The 20260-nt window shown below is 56.5% G+C and overlaps 1 long non-coding RNA gene across 1 annotated transcript; it reads right to left on the reverse strand.

Annotated features, from left to right (window-relative positions):
* Nucleotides 1-888: 888 nt before the first annotated feature.
* Nucleotides 889-15740, reverse strand: LOC135426017 (uncharacterized). Its single transcript, XR_010435825.1, has 3 exons — nt 15642-15740; nt 1852-1926; nt 889-989 (listed from the first exon to the last, which is right to left on the reverse strand). It is a non-coding gene; the product is annotated as an uncharacterized LOC135426017 (long non-coding RNA).
* Nucleotides 15741-20260: the final 4520 nt, after the last annotated feature.

Consider the following 20260-nt stretch of genomic DNA (forward strand, 5'->3'; position numbering starts at 1 on the left):
GCCAGAGGTGGTGGCCAGTTCCCCTTTTTGAGGCACCTGGGAGCAGCCAAAGGGCAGGACAGGCATCTCTCCCTGAGAAATGGGGGCCAGAGGGACAGGACCGGCCTGCCTGTGCAGCCCCAAGCTGCCTGAGGGGGGAGGTTTGAGCTCTGATGCACACGAGGAGGCAGCAGGAGCCTTTGCTTCGACTTCGATTTGAGAGGCAGCACCTTCCTCCTTCCAACCTGCCGCGGGTGCAGAACAGCGCCAGGGCAAGGAGGGGGTTCAGCTGCTCAGCCCTGGGGTCAGGATGCCCAGGGGAGGGGGGTTCACAGCCCACCAGTGCTGTCCTTCACTGCCAAGGTGCAGCACCGCTCCAGGCACGAGCGCCACGACCCCGGGGAAGATGCTCCCGGTGACCCTCCTCCCACTGGGATGGAGCTGCTTTTCCTCAGCCCTCCTTGCACCAGGGCAAGGTCCCTCCCTGCTCCCACGTGCCCAGGGTGCAGCTGCAGGCTCTGGAGTGGGTTTGGCCCGGGCAGCCTGTGGGGTGTCACGCAGCAGTGATGGCATGGGGACCTGGGCTCCGTGGGGCTGTTATCCCTCCTCCCCACTCATCCCCTGATTTGAATCTCCCTTTGCAGTGTCAGAACGCCCATATTTTCCAGGAGCATGGAGGGATATGCCCTTCTCATCGCTCTGGATGCCCCAGACCTGAACACATCATTTAGACACCGTGCTTGTGGGAAGAGCCACACTAGAAGGAGACAGGAGCCTGGGGCTTTTTCCCACTCTGATTTTCCCCGAGGGTCCCTTCTGGGACGCACAGCACCCTTTGCATGACCTCCTTTCTCATCCCTCCCCCTCCCAAAGCTATAACAAGGCGTTGCAATAAGTTACAGCGGCAGCTGGGTTAAAAAAAAATGTGCTTTTTCTGAGGCCAGAGCGTCATAAACCCACAATAGGCCGGGCTGAGGGGGACACCCTGCCCCGCCACTCGGCTCCTCAGCCTGTAAAGAAAGATGAAGAAGGAATTAAAGAGCTGTTGGAGGGAGGGACACTCCTCATTATGTCTCCTACGCCGCGGTTTCCAGGGAGACAGCTCCCGGTGCCGCATCCCTCTCCCGTCCTGCTGCGGCCCTTTGGAAGTTACAGTAGCGGCGGCTGCTGTTTTCCCTCTGTTCCCAGCTGTCTGCCAGGCGCTCTCCCAGGGGCTCTGGCCCAAGGTGGGCCTTGACACCATATGGAAGGGGGGGAAAAAAAGCCCCCCTGGTACACATGAGGGAAGGAGAGGGAGGTGGAGTTCACGTTCCAGCCTGGAGAGGCTGGGATGCACTGCTGGCCTCAAGGACGGATAAACTGGGCTTTGGATTTTCTCTATAAACGCAGGGAAGTTGCAAAGAAGCTCAGGAATATTTGGGGAGTCATTAAAATGCCCGTAGATCAGATCATGTGCTCTGATATGTGATTTTTTTTTTGGAAGAATAGCCAGTGGGAAGCACACAACCGTGTCCAACGAGCCAGAGCTCCTCCAGCAAACGTGTCCCAGCTGGCAGCAAGAGAGGGACAGTGTCCCAGGAGTCAGTCAGGGGTCCTGTGGGCTCTCTCACCCTCCACATCCTCACTGCATCTATGCAAAGTGCAGCTCTCCATGTTTCTGGATGTACAGGAAAAGACAAGTGAGGCTTCCAGGAGCCCACGGACGAGGAGCAGGTCACGTGGAATCACAGAATGGTTTGGGTTGGAAGGGACCTTAAAGGCCACCTTGTTCCAAACAGCCTTCCACTATAGGTCTCACATCCTACGGGAAAGGTGTAAAAGGGCATCCCTGTGCTCAGGAAAACACTGAAAGGTTCACAAATCTACACCCACCCGAGTTCTGAGCGTGCTGGTTTGAGCAACAACTGCCACCAAGGGTCTGTTGTGCAGGCAAATCCAGGGCCCTGCCTGAAAACACAGAAAGCCATAAAAGGCATTAATTAAATGTTAATTAAGTGTAATTTACTGTTGTTTTTTTTCCTCTGGGTCCCCCCAAGTGCCAGTGCATTGGTTTGAGCTGCCTGTGTGGTGTTATTCCAGATGCCTGGAAGCAGCAGAGTCGCCAGTGGTTGCTGGTGTGTCCTGGGTTTGGTTTTGTATCTGTTCATGGGGAAGAGACATCCAGAGTCACAGCTGAGCTCTGACTCCTCCATCACATGCAGAGAGGCTCGGGAATACACTCTGGAGAAGGGCACTCCAGAGCCCTGCTTGGGATTTATTGCTTATTGCTTTGGGGGCTGGAATCTCCAGCACCCATTGAAGGGGGGAATCCTTAGGGGGATCCCAGGCAGCCCCCACCCCCTCCATCCACCCCTGGCACCTCTCCTGCAGCTGCCACCAGGAAGAACTGCAGCTCCCAGCCCGTCCAAGCAGAGCACAGCATCCCCAGATGGCCTCCCGGGCCAATTCCTTCACACCTGAGCACCCATCAGCTCGTGCATGAACACCCATTTGCACACACAGGAGAGCCCAGCAGCTTCCTGCATGGCCACCCAGCTAATTTATGCATGAGGGCCCAATTAGCACATGCTCAGCACCTGATTAGTCTCATTATTAACTCATGTTTGATTGCTCCATCACATGAGCACCCAATGAGTTCACAAGTGAGCTGTTTGCTCCCGGCTGGAACACGGGTGGGTGCACCCTGGCGTCACACCTGATCACACCCGGTTAATTTATGCATGGGTGCCGAGTTAATTTATGCACGAGCATCACATCCCTTCGTGCATGATCGCCCAATTAATTCATGCATGGCCGGCCGATTAATTTATGCATGAGCACCCAATTGCACGAGGCATGAGCACCCGATTAATTTATGCATGAGTGTCCAACTCCTTCATGCATGGACACCCAATTAATTTATGCATGGATGCTCAATTAATTTATGCATGGGCACCCAATTAATTTATGCATGGGTGCTCAAGTAATTTATGCATGGGCACCCAATTAATTTATGCATGGGTGCTCAATTAATTTATGCATGGGCACCCAATTACTTCACACAAGGGCACCCAGTTACTTCACACACCCTCTCCTGAGAGGAGAAGTTTTGCTGAGCCAAAGGCTGAGCCGTGGTGGCCACCAAAGGGGTCACTGGAAGGAGAACAGGAGTGAAGGGTGACAGCAGAAGGCCACTGGAGGAGAAAAAAAGGTGCAGGGAAAATGGAGATGAAGATACTAAAACAAGGAAGAACGAGAGAGGACGGAGGAGGGAAATTCAGGGATAGCAGAGGAGGGGATAAAGAGCTGTGCCAAGTGTTCCCCATCTTGTCCTGTAAGCTGATCTGGTGGAGGCAGGTATTTACAGGACGGGCTCAGCTTTCCCAGCTTGTTCCCAGTCTTGGCACAAAGGCCACGAGTAGACGGAGAAGAAGGGCCAGAGAATGGCAACAGGGCCCATGAAAGCCCCCGACAAACCCCATTGAGGTGGCGGCCCTGTTCCCATCTGTCAGCAGCCACTCAGTGAAAGGGTGTGAAGGGGAGGGGGGCAGGCGGTGTGAATCAAGGGCTGACACAAAGAGGAAGAGACTGATTATGCTGTTATTTCTCCACTTTCAAACCCCATTAGGGGACATGCCGGGCTTTTCTCAGGGTCTTTGGGATGCTTAAGCTGCCCATTTAGCAGCGGGAACGGTCCAATTAAAAGAAAGACAAAGGAGGAGCCCAGCCTGTCTTAATTGAAATGGGTTTCAGTCTAATGAGGATTAGGTTCAAGAACAGACCTAAGGGAGCAATCCAATACCCATTACCCTCCTGGACTGTACCACCGCGGGCTGCTGGCCCTGCTGCCGGCCTTTTCACCAGCACACAGCCTGGCACGACAGCCCGGGGTGGTGGCAGCAGAGCAGCCCCTCGCCCACAGCGAGGGCAGCTCCTTCCCCAGCCACCAGCCCCGGGGGCAGCAGCCCAGACCTGCAGGATTTGCTCTTACCTGGATATTTGGAGGTGAACATCCTGAATTTAGCCATCCCAGCGCTGGACACGCTGTGCTTAGCAGGGAGGAGGGCAGTGGGCTCCAACAAGGAGCGTTACTCACCTCCTCTTGCATCCTGCCAGCTCCCCCTGAAGCTTCTGGGAACCTCACTAGGGGGCAGTTGCTTTGGAATCTGGAATTAAAAGTTGGAAAAGACCTCTAAGATCACTGAATGCAACCATGAACCCAGCACAGTGTTCACCACTGAACCACGTCCCCAAGTGCCACCTTCACAGTTGTTTAAATGCTTCCAGGGATGGTGATTCCACCACTGCCCTGAGCAGTCTGTTCCAGAGCCTGACCGTCCTTGTAGTGAAAAAGATTTTCCTAATATCTAATCCAAACCTCCCCTGCTGCAACTTGAGGCCTCTCATCCTATTGCTTGTTCCCTGGGAGCAGAGCCTGATCCCCCCTCCCCAGCTCCCCCCTCCTGTCAGGGAGTTGCAGAGCCAGAAGGTCCCCCCTGAGCCTCCTTTTCTCCAGGCTGAGCCCCTCCAGCTCCTCACAGGATACTCCAGACCCTTCTCCAGCTCCTTTCCCTTCCCTGGACACGCTCTAGCCCCTCAAAGTCTTTCTTGTCATGAGGGGCCCAAAATTATCCCAGGATTTGAGGTGGTACCTCACCAGTGCCCAGCACAGGGGGACAGTCGCTGCCCTGCTCCTGCTGGCTGCACTATTTTGGATACAAGCCATGGGCCTCTCCCACCAGGCAGCTTTCCAGTGAGCAACAGGGACACCCCGAGCCCTCTGCCACATGGTGCCACCCCAGGATCCCTTGCCTGGAGCTGCCAAGCCTGGTGGTGTGGGAGAACCCCCTGCCCAGGGGGCACTTCCACCCCCACACCACCTCCCAGAGGGCTTCTCCCTTTAGTCTTGTTCCTGCTGCTGCAGCACTGACCTCGGCTCCATTCCCGATGCCAGTTCCATCCATCCCCATCCCCGATTCCATCCATCTCCATCCTCAGCTCCATCCCCATCCTGGCTCATCCCTTCCCATCCCTGGCTTCATCCCCATCCCGGCTCCATCCCTCCATCCCCATCCTGGCTCCATCCCCAGCTCCATCCCTCCCCAGCCCCGGCTCCATCCATCCTCATCCCAGCTCTATCCATCCCCATCCCAGCTCCATCCATCTCCGGCTCCATCCCTCCCCATCCCGGCTCCATCGCCATCCCGAGCCCCGGTGCCACGCGGGGGCACTCGCGGCCCGGCCACGCCGCCGGAGCGGCTCGGGAACGGCTCGGGAACGGCTCGGGGGGTCGGGCAGCCCCGCAGAGCCCAGCCCGCGATCCCAGCCTGGGATGAATCCAACCCCCCGCAAGCCGGGAGCGAGCTGTGGCCGGCCCCGCAGAGGGACCCCGGTTCCCAGGGGGTCCCAGGGGGGTCCCCACCCGGCCCCGCCGGGAGGCTGGAGGGAACCCTCAGCGTGGGATGATGCAGCTGCTTCCCGCGTGGGACCCTCAGAAGCCGCTTGTGTTCTCATTGCGTTCCAAACGCAGCGAGCGGCAGGGAGGGGGTGGCCGCAGCTCCCACCCGGAGAGGGGCTCCTGATCCCAGCTGGAATGGGGCTGCTCCCACACCCTGTGCTCACAGAGCCCCAGGGGAAACTGGAGCTCCCCTGCTGATCCCTCCCTGCCCGCTCAGGCCAGCAGCAGTTCGTGGCTGGCAGGAGCTGATACTGTGCAGCCAGAATAAGAAGGGCAGAACCTTCTTATTGCTAATAAGTCACTTCATTCTGCTGGTCTGGAGCAGCACAGGTCCCACACCGGCAGCAGCATCACCAGTGCCCGAGCTGAGCATCTCAGAGCTGCTCCCTCCAAAGCATCTGTTCCTCTCATCCCACACCTCCCCTTCCCCACACCTGCCCCTCCATCCTCTCGCTGGCAGCTGCCGAGTGAATTTGCGAGGACCCAGAGCTCTCCAGAGCCTCAGGAAGCGAGGCTTTAGGGATCATCTGGATTCTTGTGCGCTTCACCTCTCAGCTGCCAGGAGCTGGGAGGCTGGGAGCAAGCATCAGGCTGGGCAAGCCTGGGAGGCAGCTGGGCTGAGGGATGCATGATATTTTCCATTTTCTCATCTGAATTACGAGCTCCAATAAATAACGCTGGAAATCTCACATAGAGCGAGCGCTGGCCTCCCAGGTATCCCACGGTTTGAGTCAACAGAGGTGGAAGCAGGTGGCATTCCCAATCTATCATTTCCTGGCGGGGAGGGGGGGGGGATTTCTCGCAGTGACTGACAAACGGGTCCTTTCTGTTGTCGCCGTTCGTCTCTGTCAGCCCTCCCTTATCAGCGCTTTGCTGGGTCTCTCTCTGCCTCCCCCCAGCATTAATCATTCCGGGGATGCTGCCCACGCCTCTGCTGGAACCAGGTCGTGAAACTCTCATCCCACCCACTTCACCACAACCCAGCTCCAGTCACGTTTCAGCCTCCGGCAAACCCATGTGGGGCTCGGCGGGATGTTCTGGCCGCTCTTTTAACCCGCTCTGCCCCGGGGCCGGCAGCCGGTCCCCTCTGCCCCCGCCTGGGGGGCTCCTGCGGGTGGGAGAGGGCCAGCCCAGCTCCGGGGTGGGCAGGAATCCCGTCCCCACACGGAGCCACCGGCCCTGCCGCCTCCGCCCCGCAGCCAGGCAGGCTGCTGGAAAGGCTGCGGCCAGACTACAAGTGATTATTGTCTCTGCGTGTGGCCACGAAACGCGTCTGAGGCTGCTGCCTGCTAAGGAGCTGCAAACACAGGGCTGCAGGCAGGGCTGCGGTGGAAGAGCAGGCTTGCCAGGACCTCCCGGGGCTGAGAAGGGAGGGAGATGCTCCGGGGTCACCGGTGGTTATCTGGGTAAGGATATGCCAAAGCTGGCAGCTGCCTGAGCCCCCCCTGCTCTTTCTCCTCCCTGTCCTGGCAGTGGGTTCGGGGTCCCAGCTCTGTGCCAGGGGTGGATGGTGCAGGAAGCCTCTGTGGGTGCAATGGGGCTGCTTTAGCACCCAGAGGTCCCTGCCAGTGAGAAAAGGTCACAAAGATGCAAAGGGCGTGCCCAGAGGATCCCGGGCCGCTCTTCCCCCTTCCCTGGTGGGACCTGTGTGTGACCTCCCTGACTTCTGGTGACCTGGCAGCTCTCTGTGGCCCCAGCACTTCTTCCTGTCCTCCTCAGAGGAAAATCCCCTCCCTCAGGTCAGGGAATAAACAGAGGGAGGAAGCCAAGGCATTCTCACCTGGGCCTGGGCCCCCCCTGGAGTGGGAGCTGGAAAATGAGATTAAAAGTAGTGATTTGCTTTCCCATGCTGAGAGGAAAATAGGGACAAGGGATTAGCCCCAAGAGTGAACATGTCACACCACACCTGCTGCCGCATGGCCAGCAGTGCCAGAGCAAGGGATGGGGCCAGGATTACCCCCTCATCCCAGCCCTTCCACCCTCCCACTGCTGGTCTTGCACTCTGTGGTCCCACACAGCACAGGGCAATGCCACAGAGTTTCTGGGGCGTGACCTTCCTATGGTGCTGGACACTGGATCCCAGCATGTCCACACTGGGAACGAGACTTTGGGACAGGCTGCCACAGCACTGCCTCCTCCCAGCTCAGGATGAAGGCTGGAAAGACAAAAATACCACGGAAGTGGGAGGAAACACTGAATTTTAGACTCTTGTGCTGCTCCAGGGCTGAATGGAGCCACAGATGCAATTCCAGGCGAGCTGGTCCAGACCACGACCCTGTGGCCCAGGCTTTGCTTGGGACAGTGGAGGGAAGCGAGGCTCCTGATGGCAAAAACACTTTCATCACATCCCTGATCCCAAATTCTTCTCCTGCCTATTTATCTGGCCAGCAGACAGGGCCAGCAGCGTTCCCAAGCACACGGGAAGGCCTGGATAATGTCTCTTTCCAAAGCGGGTATCAGGCTTTGCATTAAAATACAGCAAGAAGCTGAGAAAGGGCAATAAAAGAAGATGAATGATGTGCAGGTGCTGGCTGGGATCCCCTGGAATGAGCTGCACTAAGTCCCCAGCTCCTCTCACCATCCTGTGTGCTTTTCCCACTGGCTTCTTTAGCAGGGAATTATTTTTTATTTTTTTTTTAAGTGTGTGGCTCGTGCTCTGAACACGCTGGGAAATTCCATCCTCTGGTCCCACGTTAATGGATCCAGCTGCAAAGATACTGAACGTTCTGGCCCAGGGTTTGCTTGCTCAGATCTGTCTCTCATTTCATTGTTAAACCAAGTGAATTGTGACAGATTTAAAAGTGAGACTCAGAGCAAAGCTTGGTGGGGAAGAACCTGTGGAGGTTTGAAAGATGAGTAGGAAGTAAATGGAGCTGTGGAGCCGAGTTTGTGCTCTACAAAAACTCCGCTTTTTTCCAGACCTATTTTAGTTCCAAACCACCGTGGGTCACAGCCTCTAAATTATAAGTTCAAACTGAAATTTTGAAACTCTAGGACATGGGAACGCAGCATCCCTGATAATATGCAGCAGTGCCAGGTGGAGACACTAAATACTGCAAAGAAATGAGACACTCTGCAGCTTTTCCAGAGCATTCCCATCTGCATTGTCATCACGCTGAGCTCTCCCAGCACCCCCATTTCCCTCTGCCTCATTCCCTGCCTGCTTCCTCCCAGCAGCCGGGAGGGATGCGGGACTGTTCCACAGGGAGCACACACGGGAGCGGGGAGGGGGGGGGGAGCAGGAGAAGAGGAGTTTTCCCCTGAATTTTCCTAGTAGCAGTTAACAAGCCGGCAGCCGAAATGCAGCTGTGCCTGCTCCGGCGCAGGGGCGAGCGCTCAGGGAGGTGGTTTCAGCGCTGATTTCCAGCGCTAACAGCAAAATCCAGCGGATTTTTTTCGGAGCAGCCAGCGCGGGGCTGTGGGATGCGACCATCAAAGGGAGCCTCTCCGCAGGGTGACAGTCCCTGCCTCTGCTCCCCGGGGCCTCCCCGTCCTGCCGCTCCGCTCCCTCCCGGCCCCGCAGCTCTGCCCATCCGCCCCTCCCCGCAGCCCGCGGGCGAGGGCGAGCCGTGGGAAACCCGGCTGGCTGCCCCACGCCAGGGCATCCTGCCGGCTGCAGGCAGCTCCCATCTCGCCACATCCCGGCAGCCGGCGGCATCCGAGGGCCAGACGCTCCGCCAGGGAAGCGGGCACGGTGCCACCCAAGGCAGCCGCCAGCCCATGGCCAAAGCCGCGGATGCAGCCGCGCTCCCGGCTGGAAAACCGCACGGGCTCGGTCCGTCTGCCCGGCTGCCGGCGAATTAACCCCGCGGGTCCCCGGTGTTGCCCTCAGGGCTGGCACTCGCCGCCCACCCGCGGTTTGCCGAGCAGCTGGGGGGGATTATCAGCTCCCGAGGAAGGCGCACGGGGCGGGAAGGGGCCCTGATCCCATATCGCTGCGGCAGCAGCCCCGTCCCTGGTTGCCTGCCAGGCTGGGAGGGCGATGGAAGGGCTGACTCAGCAGCTGGATGGAGCCTGATAATGCGGCGTTATCGCGTATAGACCCGATGTGGCTGATTGTTGTCCTGGCTCCTTTCCAGATCTTGATCCTTGAGGGAGCTGCCGTGACTCACCCGCGGGGCGCGGCGGGAGGAGGTCACACGCTTCCCGCAGCGCGTTCCGGGTGCAGCTTGCCCCTGTTTCAGTAAATGAGCCTAAATTTTATTTATCGCAGCCGCGGTGCGCTGCCTGCCACCCCCAAGCACGCAGCCGTGCTGTCTCTGCCTGCCTGACAGCGACATTCCCAAATGGATGCTGCCACCAGCCCATATTTCAAAGTCGCAGCGCAGGCGCCGGGGTGGGGGGGGGTTGTGGGGAGGACCCGGCGGCCACCTCCCTGTTTTCATTTGTGTGGGGATGCTGCGCGTGTCCCTGTGTGACATTTATCACTGAGTGAAGGCAGAGCAGCCCCGCAGCACGTTCTCAGCCCTCTGGAGCGTCTCAGAGGGGTCTTGCCTCCTCCTGCACGTCCTTTCTGCTCGCTGGTGGGTGTTTGTCCCGTGGCTGGCTGCCCTCCAGGCAGTGTTTGCATCTTCAGTGGGGAGAGAGACACGCAGAAATCCTTGGCCTGGTGAAAGCACAGAGCCTCTCCGGTGGGATTCCCCTCTCAGGAACTCTCACATCAGTATGGCCAAGCAGTCTGGAAGTACTCCCATTTGGATAGCAACTGGCTGACTAGTCAGGAGCAGCTTTGCTGGGAAATTGGTTCCTCCACACCTTCTCGGAGGGGGCAATACCTCCCTCTGCACCTTGCACCGCTGAATCCACACCCTGATACCCCTCTTGGTGGCCCTGTGGCTCCTGAGATGCAGCCAGCTTGGAAACTCCCCTGGGATGCCCTGGGGAGAAAACCCTTCCAGGAAGGCTGGTACTCACAGCCCCTTCCCTCCTGCCCTTTTTCCCACGGGGTGAGATGGGTTTTTTTCATGTGCTGAGCACATTCCTGCTGCTTCCTTATCAAATTTCATCTCATCGATCAGAGGGAGGACTGGCAGCCAAGCTCCATTTCTCCTTAATGCATTCCTGGTGGAGGAAAGTGTCCAAGCAGGAGGTGCCCAGCCGGGGCCTCCCTGGTGCCCTGGCTCTGCTCCACACCCCCCTCCATGCCCACCTACTCCTGCATGTGCCAGGTAGGGCAGCTGACACCTCTTCATCATAGCAGAGAATCATGGAATGGTTTGGGTTGGAAGGGGCCTTAAAAACCATCTCCTTCCAAACCCCCTTGCCATGGGCAGGGACACCTTCCACTAGCCCAGGTTGCTCCAAGCCATGTCCAACCTGGCCTTGGACACTTCCAGGGATGGGGCAGCCACAGCTTCTCTGGGCAACCTGTGCCAGGGCCTCACAGGGAAGAATTTCCTCCTGATCTCTAATCTAAACCTGCCCTCTGTCAGTGTGAAGCCATTCCCCCTTGTCCTGGCACTCCAGGCCCCTGTAAATAGTCTCTCTCCATCTTTCTTGCAGCTCCTTCAGGCACTGCAAGGCCACAATTAGGTCACTTCGAAGCCTTCTCCAAGTTGAACAATCCCAATTTTCCCAGCCTTTCCTCACAGCAGAGCTGCTCCACCCCTTTCTGATCAACGGGGATTGCTTCCTCTGGACTTGCAGCTCCACGTCCTCCCTGTCTTGGGACCCCAGAGCTGGAGGCAGCTCTGCAGGGGAGTCTCAGCTCAGCAGAGCAGAGGGGCAGAATCACCTCCCTCGACCTGGTGGCCACATCCTGGCCCTGTATGGCAGAAGCCACATCCTGGCCCTGTGTGGCAGAACTGCCTGGAAGTGCCAACCCTGAAAAGTTCCTATCGATACACAATTACTGTGCTCCCTCTTATCCTTTCTGTCCAGCTCCATGTGGGATGCTGAGCTCCATGTGGGATGCTGAGTCTAAAGGGGGCTCGAGGCAGTGCTGGCAGCCTGGGAAAATGGGTTCTGCCTCCCAGAGTGGCCTCTGTGAACTGCTGCTGGGGAAGCCACAAACCAACCCCTCGAAGCCCCTCTGTGCTCACTCAGGGGATCTGTTTGGTCTCCCCAGAATGGACACAGCTCCCCAGAGAGCTCTTTGCAAAGCTCATCCCTTTCCCAGCTGGGTCAGCCAGGGTTTCCCACTGCTGCCCTGGGTGAGCCAGGTGCTGGAAGCTCACAGGCAGGAACTTGTCCTCCTGGCCAGCAGAACCTGTCCAGCCCCACGGGGCTGCCTGGCAGGTCAGCAGCTGAATCACCCCCTTTCCAGTTTCGTGCCTGCTGGAGCAAATCTGCAGCACGGGGACGGAGCTGGTCCAGCTTGTTTGAGCATCCCCTCTCAGAAAATCCACCTTTTTTTCTGGGGCTGCCACACCCCTGCACCCCATTAGCCAAGTCACTGGGCAGGGTGTGTGGACTGGGCGCGTGGTGTCCCCGGGGACCTCGGGAAGGGCTGCATGTGACACTCGGGGCGTGGGGTGTTGCAAAGACATGATTGCAGAGTTCAAACACGGCCCTGGAGACCACAGAGCCTGGAGGACCAAGCTCAGCACCCCCATTATCTCACACCCAGACGAGCAGGTCCTTTACTGGGACACCTCGGAGGCTTCACTGGGAACAGCCACAGTCAGAGACAGGATGCTGGGATGAGGGTGCTGGAGGGAGGAGCTGAGCAGGCAGGAGTGATGGTGGTCCTCACACTCTGCCAAGCATTATTTTGGATAAACCCTCCTAAAGGAGCTCTTTATTCCCATGCCTTCAAGCTGGGAAAGGCACGGGAGCAGCAAACCATTAGATTGAACAGGGCTGAGCATCACAGGGCCCCCAGGCTCTGGAAAACAAACACTGCAGCCCCAAAGCCAGGGCTGCCATTGGGACAGGAGTCTTTAAAAACCTCAAAGAATCAGTGCCTGATAAAATTTGGGAAATGCAAACCAGATTTGGGAGCGAAGGAGGAGGGGGGAGGTGTTTTTGCATCCGGCATCCCAGGGCAGACGTCATTAGCCAGGAGTGGAACACAGATGTTTGTGTGGCAGGGACAGGAGCTGGGCACTGGCTGTGTGCACAGGGCTTGCCAGGAACAGAAGGAAAGGGAAGGAAAAGGAGAAAGGAAAAGAAAGCTGAAAAGAAAGAAAAGGAAATAGAGAAAAGTCAAACGAAAAGAGAAAGAGAAAAGGAAAAGGAAGGGCCACAGACTCAATGTCAGTCAATCTGCTGCTGCTCCACTGCAGAAACACCTCTCAGGACCCCACTCTGTACAGGTCCAGCCCTTGGGCCACTTTCAGTGACTGCTGAGAGTGAAACAGGCTGTGGGTGGAATTTATTTTGCCCAAACAGGGCAAGATGAGGTGACTCAGCTCTGGGCACCCTTAATACAGGCATCAAGTGGCACCAGCCCCTGGTTCCCAGTGCCCTCGGCTGGTCTGGCTGTGGCAGCGTGGCAGGCCTGGTGCTCCCACACCTGCAGTGAGCAGGAAGGGCCACGTTTCATCCTCACATCCCTGTCACAGGTGTCAGGTTTGGTGCATGAGGCAGCTGCCACCAGAGCAGCAATCCCAGGAGCACAGAGCCTTCTGTGCCTCTGGGCACCATCCAAGGGCTGTCCCTGTGCCTCAGACAACTCCAGCACCTCCCAGCGTGGCTCAGCACCCCCGGGCAGCCCTGATTCCTCTGCCCAGTCCTTCTGAACTTTTATTGGGCGAGGTGTTTGCAGGGTGGAGGTCTGTCTGCTTCACCATTGTGGGAGCTGCCAAAGCTCAGCCACCAGGGAGGTAAGGACCATCCACTCCAGCTCCTCATCGGTCCTGAGCATCTCAAGAGAAGCCTGGAACTCCCTCAGGGCAGATGACAGCGTTAGTCATGTGTTGCAGAGCGCAGGGAAATTGGTCCTTCGCCTGGGAAAGGGTTTGCAGGGAGGAGCTGATGGGAAATAATGGCTCTAGATCGCTGTGTTTCACGGTGAGGAATGTGTGCTTAGCACGTTCACCAGAGCCCTGTCCTCTGGGAGGAGCTGGATCGCAGGTATCAGTTGTGAAATCAATTAGCAGTCACTGCCCGATGAATGAAATCCCTGAGCACCATCAGCGTCCGGAGTCCCTGCCCTTGGTCCCCTGGTTGATAACATTGTGCCAGGGCTGCCCTGCTGATGGCCCGGCCATTCACCCCCTCACTGGCCGGACACGCAAACAGCGGCTGGGAAAAGGTGGGGAAGGCACTCATCCAATATTGGGAGCAGGTGTGAATTGAAGGGTTTAGGTTTCTCCAGATAAGCTCTCATTTCCCAGAAATGTTTTGCAGGGAGGCAGAACGGCTTTCAACAGCCCAGTCAACCCCTGGTAACACCCCCGGGCAAGGGAAAGGTGCGGGTTCCCTCAAAGGTTCCCGTAGTCCAAACTCCACCTCCACAGAAAAGGCCAATTGCAACGTGTGAACTGCTAATTTGTTCTCAGTGGTGCAGCCGTGGAAGGAATTCCAGCTGAACAAAGTCTTTTCTGCTCTGATTAATTGTCCCCCCCGGTTATGAACAATACAGAACAAAATAGGGATAATATTCATGCTCGGGAAAACGGGGAGGACAGTCACCCAAACGCTTCCATTAACGAGCCCGACTAACTAAAGCTGGTCCTGAATGCATGAAAGTCGTGGAGGAAGTCCTGGGAGGAAGGAATGTCCCCTATTAGCCAAGCTCCCAGCGTCTGGGGCATTACAATAGCGGAGCGATTCCTCGCTCCTCACTGCCTGCTGCTGCCCCGGGTTCAGTGAAATGTCAGCTCAGCATCGACAAACTACAAATTACCAGAGGGCGTGTAGCTCTTTCAGTCCCACTGAACCCTATCAACGGGGAAATAATCGTGTGTCCCCCCGGCTGGCTGGGATGGAGGCACATCCCCGGCGGGATGGACCCGGACCGCTGCCTCCTGCTCCAGGCGAGGGAGGAGGGAGCAGCCCCACCCCGCGACTGCCTGGAGAGCTGGGAGCTTCCCCCTCCCCGGCAAACTTTGGCAGGTATTTCCCAGCCTTTCCAGGTCTTTTCCGACCTTAATGATTCTGTGAAACGCGGGGATGGGAGAGTCAGCCTGGAGGAACCCTCAGGCGGCCAAGTGGCGGCATCTCCAGTGCAGGCTCCAGTTCCCTGCCCAGCGTCAGGAGGGAGCAATTTAACGTGCTTCCCTCCCCAAAAAATGTTCAGGCAAACAGAAAGCTCGGTGTGACTTTTGCCCCCCTGCCCCAGCAGCCCTGGAGCTGGTACAAAGCTGAGTCTCACGAGGACGTGGCTGGAAAGGGTTTGGTTTTCCTCGGTCCCGAGATGCTCTTCGGTTTAATTTCTCCAGAGCATTTGTTTCAGAAGCTGGCAAATATTGGGAAGTGGAATAATAAGGCAGTGATAGCTGTTTGCTGTCCTCGTGGGGGTGCTGGGAGAGCAAACCCACTCATGATGTTCCCAGGCCAAGCAGATGCTCACTGGAGCAGGTAACAGAGAGAGAGACTGGAAAGCTCGGCCAAAATTATCAAGCATTCCCGCAGATGTGGAGTCCCTGAGGGACTGAAATGGTGCCTCTGGCTGTGGTTACCTGCAGGGCACATGCCCATGGGTGGCTGTGTGAGGACTCCAGGCTGCCAGAGCCAGAGCAGTGCCCCTGAGCTGGGCAATGGAAGTGCCCGATTCAGAGCACCCAGGGGAGCTCTCAGGGCTAAGCAAGGCTCCAGGCAAGGAGCTGGTCTCATCAGAGAAGCAAAATACGCTGGCCAGGGTGTTGATACACTTATTTTGCCATTGTCCCTGCAAAAGGAGCCTTAGTGCTTCCCTGCTGCTGGTTTTAAACTAATTACAGTCCCTTTAAAGGGGGAAAATAAAAGGCGCTCCGTTTACTGGGAAGCCTGGTAGCATTTTACAGTCGCTGAGCTTTTAACCACAAACCCCCGTTTCTGCTGCCCCTTCCCCAAACTGCCTGCAGGCTCCGACCTCCACGGCAGGGGAAATATTCCCAGCAGTTGGGAAGGGGTGCAAAGATTGGCCTTTACTTTTAAAGGCTGGTTTTCCAGCACGTAATCTTTCATCCCGTGTGTCCTCCCTGAGCCAGCCCCTCTCCTTGCCCTCACCCATTGTTCTGAGCTGGCTGCTTGTTTTCAAGAGATGCATTTTTAACCGATTGCTGGTATTTTTTTCCCCCCCCCATTCACACCCAAAAAGTGCTGAGCTATCTCTTTGCTGCTCTGGGCTGTGTCTCACCTGATCTGTTCCGGGTCTCTGGCTGGCTTGGGGCATGCAAAGGGATGATGTAGGTGGCCATGGATGTGTGATGCTGTGACATCACCCACAGGTGTAGGGTTGAGATGTGCCATCCCCAGGCAAGGAGCACAGATGTCCCTGTGTCCTCCCAAGCCGTGCAGTGGAAGTGGCATTTGAAAGTTGGGAGCAAGTCCTGAACTTGCAGGTGGTTCCTGGCACGGGCAGGATCAGGCTGGACATGACCCAGGTGGTTTTCCTGGCCACTCCTGCTTCCAAGTCAATATGGCAACACATCTCTCACTGTGTTTATGTTGTCTACCCAATTTGCTCCCTATTCCAGCCCTGACACAGCTACAACCATTCTGGAGACCTTGGACAAGAGAGCAGTCACTGGCATGATGCTCGAGCAAAGGCAGAAGGGCTTTTCCCATATTTTCCCACTCTTCCCTCTCCTCTGACCCTTGGAGCCAACTGGTTTGAGTTCATGGTCACTCCCAATGTTGTATTAATGCTTCTCCTACAAGTCATTATGGCAAGTCTCTGGAGACCCAACCCTTGCTGCTCACCCTCGGCCAGGAGAAACCACCGACGGCGTTGGGAAGCTTCAGGGAGTGGGAATGGGAAAGGGAAGGCTTTGTGGGGACGCTGGGGAGCTCTGGTCCAGGGCATCCGCCACGCAGAGAGGGCTCTGCCCGCAGCATTCCCATGAGAACGAATTTTCCCTGCCGAAAAACGCCTCGACCTCCCCTCCCCGCCGCCCTCTCCCCTCCTTAATTGGTTCGCCAATGTTAAATGCTTTGGCTCCGCGTTTCAAACCGCTGTCTGGCTGCCGTCGATCCCCGCCTAACCCTCGGAGTTCCCCGGGGCTCCCGGCCCCTCCGGCTCCCCCTCTTTGCCATAGCAGCGATCCCCCGCGGGCACGGCCATTGTGTCCTCCTCCCCCGAGCCCGCAGCACCTGGAGACCTTCTTGTAAAAACTTCATTTGCTGGGGGGAAAGCTTTGATTAAAACAGCCTGGCGGGAGGCTCCCCCCGCTCTCCCGAGTCAATATTGGTTTTGGAACAGATGGGGGTGACGACAGGCCCGGGGGGAAGCGGAGCAGCCAGCGCCGCAGCGCCGGCGGTGCCAGGGATGCTGTGCCTGGATGCCTCTGTCCCAGCGCCCGGGGAGTGGCAGGAGGCCCCTTAGCAGCACTGCCGAGATCAAAGTGGGGCAGCCACGGAGAGGTGGAGCAGCCCCTGTGTGCCTGGAAACCTCCGGGAACAAAAGCATCAAAGTAAATCAAATGAAACTAATTGAAGTGCTTTAACGTTAAATAACGAGGGGAAGAGAAGCTTTCATGAAACGCCAGCTTCTTCCCGTCAAAAAAAATAAATAATAAAAAAGAAATCCAGGGACGTGCTTCCAAGAAAACCAAAGGGACAAGCCCTAACAACAACAACAACAACAACAAAACCCCAAACCCAAACATCTCGCACAAAAGGGCAGGATAATTCCGGCTGGGTGGCTGCACGGTCCCTCCCAAGGCGGATGGAGGCTGCAGGCAGCCCGGACATCCCAGCACGTGGCTCGTTTTCCCAGGCTGCTGCAGTCCCTGGGATGGGGGGGAAGCACCTTCAGCTCACTCCAGGCACTTTGCAGGTGGCAGAAGGATGTGTGTGGCTCCGGTGCCCAGCTGTGGGATGCTCCAGGAGCACCAGTGAGGGCGGCTGCTGTGGAGATCCTTGCTGGAATGCAGCACAACTCCGTGCTCCACCTGCCTGGAGCCATGGCTGAGCCTCAGCTCTGCAGGGCATGGGCTTCTGGGCAACCCTGAATTTGCAACACAAAACTCCGAGAGCTCTGATAATTGCTGGGACTGAAGGTCCAACCTGGGCTCCAGAGGTTCCCAGGACAACCACAGCAGGACTTGCTGTTGCTGGAGAGCAAAGGGAGAACTTTCAAGGCCAGGTTGGACAGGGCTTGGAGCAACCTGGGCTAGTGGAAGGTGTCCCTGCCCATGGCAGGGAGTTGGAATGAGATGATCTTTAAGGCGCCTTCCATCCCAAACCATTCCATGATTCTATAATTCCATGGCTTGGCACAGCCACTCTGTGCCGACAGGGAGCAGAGGGCTCCAGCTCACTTTCTCCAGCAGCAGCAAGGATGGATGGACACTAAGAGCAGTTTCTCATCCTTCTGGCTTGGGATTTGCACGTTTGCAGTTGCAAAGGCAAAAGGGAGAGTTGGGTTTCCCTCTCTGCTCCCTCAGAGCGGGATGGGAGCTGGATCAGCTGAGGGATCTACACCAACAAGGTCCCTCTCCCCTCCCTGATCTCTTGGCTGCTGAGCTCTCTGCAAAGCACCTCCTTTCTCCTTCTGAGAGCCCTGGGAGGCTGGAAGAGAAAGAAGCAGCAGAGATGGACCAGCCCGACCCCACTGAAATGTCCTTGTGAGCCGCTGGCAAAACGGGATTGTGGCCATGATGAAAGAAACCCACATGAAGACAATTAGACTAAATTATGTCCAGTCACAGAAGACAAGTTAGCAGGGAAATGGGAGGCAGCCCGACTCCAGCCAGGCTCAATGTCTGGCTTGCCCCATCGCTGCCACTCATACATCACCGATCAAGGGAAGCCCCTGCAGGTTGTTTTAAACCAGGGCCAGCAGGAGGTTGGGCTAATGAGTAAAATCTGAACATTCCTCAAATTTCCCATCCATCCCCAGTGAGGGGAGGGTGAGGGAGGGGGATGGGGACAAAGTGCTTCTCTCTGGAGAGAGGCTGATCCCAACAGAGGGACAAAACGCTTGTGCTGAGACTGGGGAGCTGCTAATCCCAGGGCTGATCTGTGCCAAGCCATGGGGTGGTAAAGATCTCCTCGAGATGAGGACACAAACCCCCTCCCCTTTCCCTCCCTCCCTACGTGGAGTCCAGTTTTGCCTCAGCTCTGAAATCAAACTGAGGGGTGGTTGGGAGACGCCGTGGTGGGAGCAGGATGCTCCGTGCCAGCTGGTTTATCCTCCTCCTTGGAGCATCTTATCCCAGCTCCAAGGCTGTGCAGAGCAATAAGAGGGCCAGGAAAACAGCCCTGGTCCCTGTTATCCCATTATTTCCCTGAAGATTCACTCAAGGAAGAGGCTGTTCAACACCCAGCCTCATCCATAGCAAAGCCAATAAATTAACCTCGCCCACCTATTCAGAGCTCTCTAAAGGGGGCTGTGGAGGAGGGGAAAGGTAATTAAAAGACATCAAAGAGGTGGCAGGAAGAAAAAAAAAAAAAAGGGCATTTTAAAGAGGAAAAAAGGGAGAGAAAAACCAGCGCTGGTGGATCCAGTCACAGTGTTCCAGAGAGCTGCTGCAGAGCACACACACCTCTGCAAAGGACACACCAAGCTTTGCAGCAGATTTTTGGGGTCCTGGGGTTGTGGGGTTTGTGTGACAGCTTTAAAAGGATCCCACAAAACCATGTTTCCTGAGATTTCTGACTCTGGACAGTCACTTGCAGAGCTGAGGCAGCTTTTTAAAGTTTGCCTTGGCTTTTGCAGCTCCCTTCCTTTAACATCCCTGGATGTTAAAGGCTGAAGCCAGCCTGCCTGCAAGGCAGGTCAAGGTGACTTTTGGTTTCCTAAGGGTGAGAGGATGGCCAGCTCCTGCCCAGTAAAGCAGGGTAGGGAGTGTGGTAACAACTGGACCAAGAGCAAGGGGAAGAGCCACCCTCAGGTTGCCAAAGGGAGAGGAGAGACACGGGGCAGTGTGGGAAGAGAAGGTCTAAAGCTGTCAGAATCCTTCCAAAAGTGGCTGGATTTCTGCTTCACGTGGGGCCAATTCCAGCCAAGCTGCCTTCTGCTGAGAAATTCCTGCCCCAGGTTCCCAGGCACTTTGCTCTCAGGCCTGACCCCAGCCTCTCCTCACCCACATGCCACTGGAAGAATTTGGGAGGTGTCTCCTGCAGACTTCTTGCAGCTCATCACCTGATAGCAGTAGCCTCTTGAACCAGGGCTGCTCGGAGCACAGAAGTCCTTATTCCACAGGCAGTGGCACGAAGATGCAGAGGGTAAAATCCCATGTCTGGATGCAAAGCCCTCTGGGGCTGGCTTCGTTTATCAGGTCAGACCGGCTGGTTATACTCGTCCTTCCGGCTTGAAATACACGATTTCTTTTTTTTTAAAGGCGAGGAAAAGAGAGGAAAATACAAGAATTTATCAATAACAAGTTTCCACCCTTTTTTCCTCCCTAATTAAATCAGCACACGGTCCCCACCCTGCAGCCTCGCCGCCTCCCTGTTATCCAGCTCCTCGCCCTCCACCGCTCTTCCTCCCTCCGCTGCTCTTCTGTGCCTGTGTCTCCATCTCTCTCTCTCCCTGGGATTTTAATTACATTCATCTATTTCCACTCACTAGGTCTGTCACTTTTCCAGCAGGACTGCTGTAATTATATTGTGGGAAGCATCGTTCACTTTGCCGGAGCCTGAGCGGATTAAGGATCCTCCGCACCTTTTTCCCACCCCTCTCTGCCAGGTACCTGCACAAAGATGACAGATGGTCAGGGGCCATTTATTTCCCCTAATGAGCTGGTACAAAAGGAGATGGCTCCCCAAACACATGTATATTTTCAGTTAGCTTAAAATGCCCCAGACTCC

The sequence above is a fragment of the Pseudopipra pipra genome, chromosome 22 (assembly GCF_036250125.1).
Source record: "Pseudopipra pipra isolate bDixPip1 chromosome 22, bDixPip1.hap1, whole genome shotgun sequence".
NCBI lineage: Eukaryota > Metazoa > Chordata > Aves > Passeriformes > Pipridae > Pseudopipra > Pseudopipra pipra.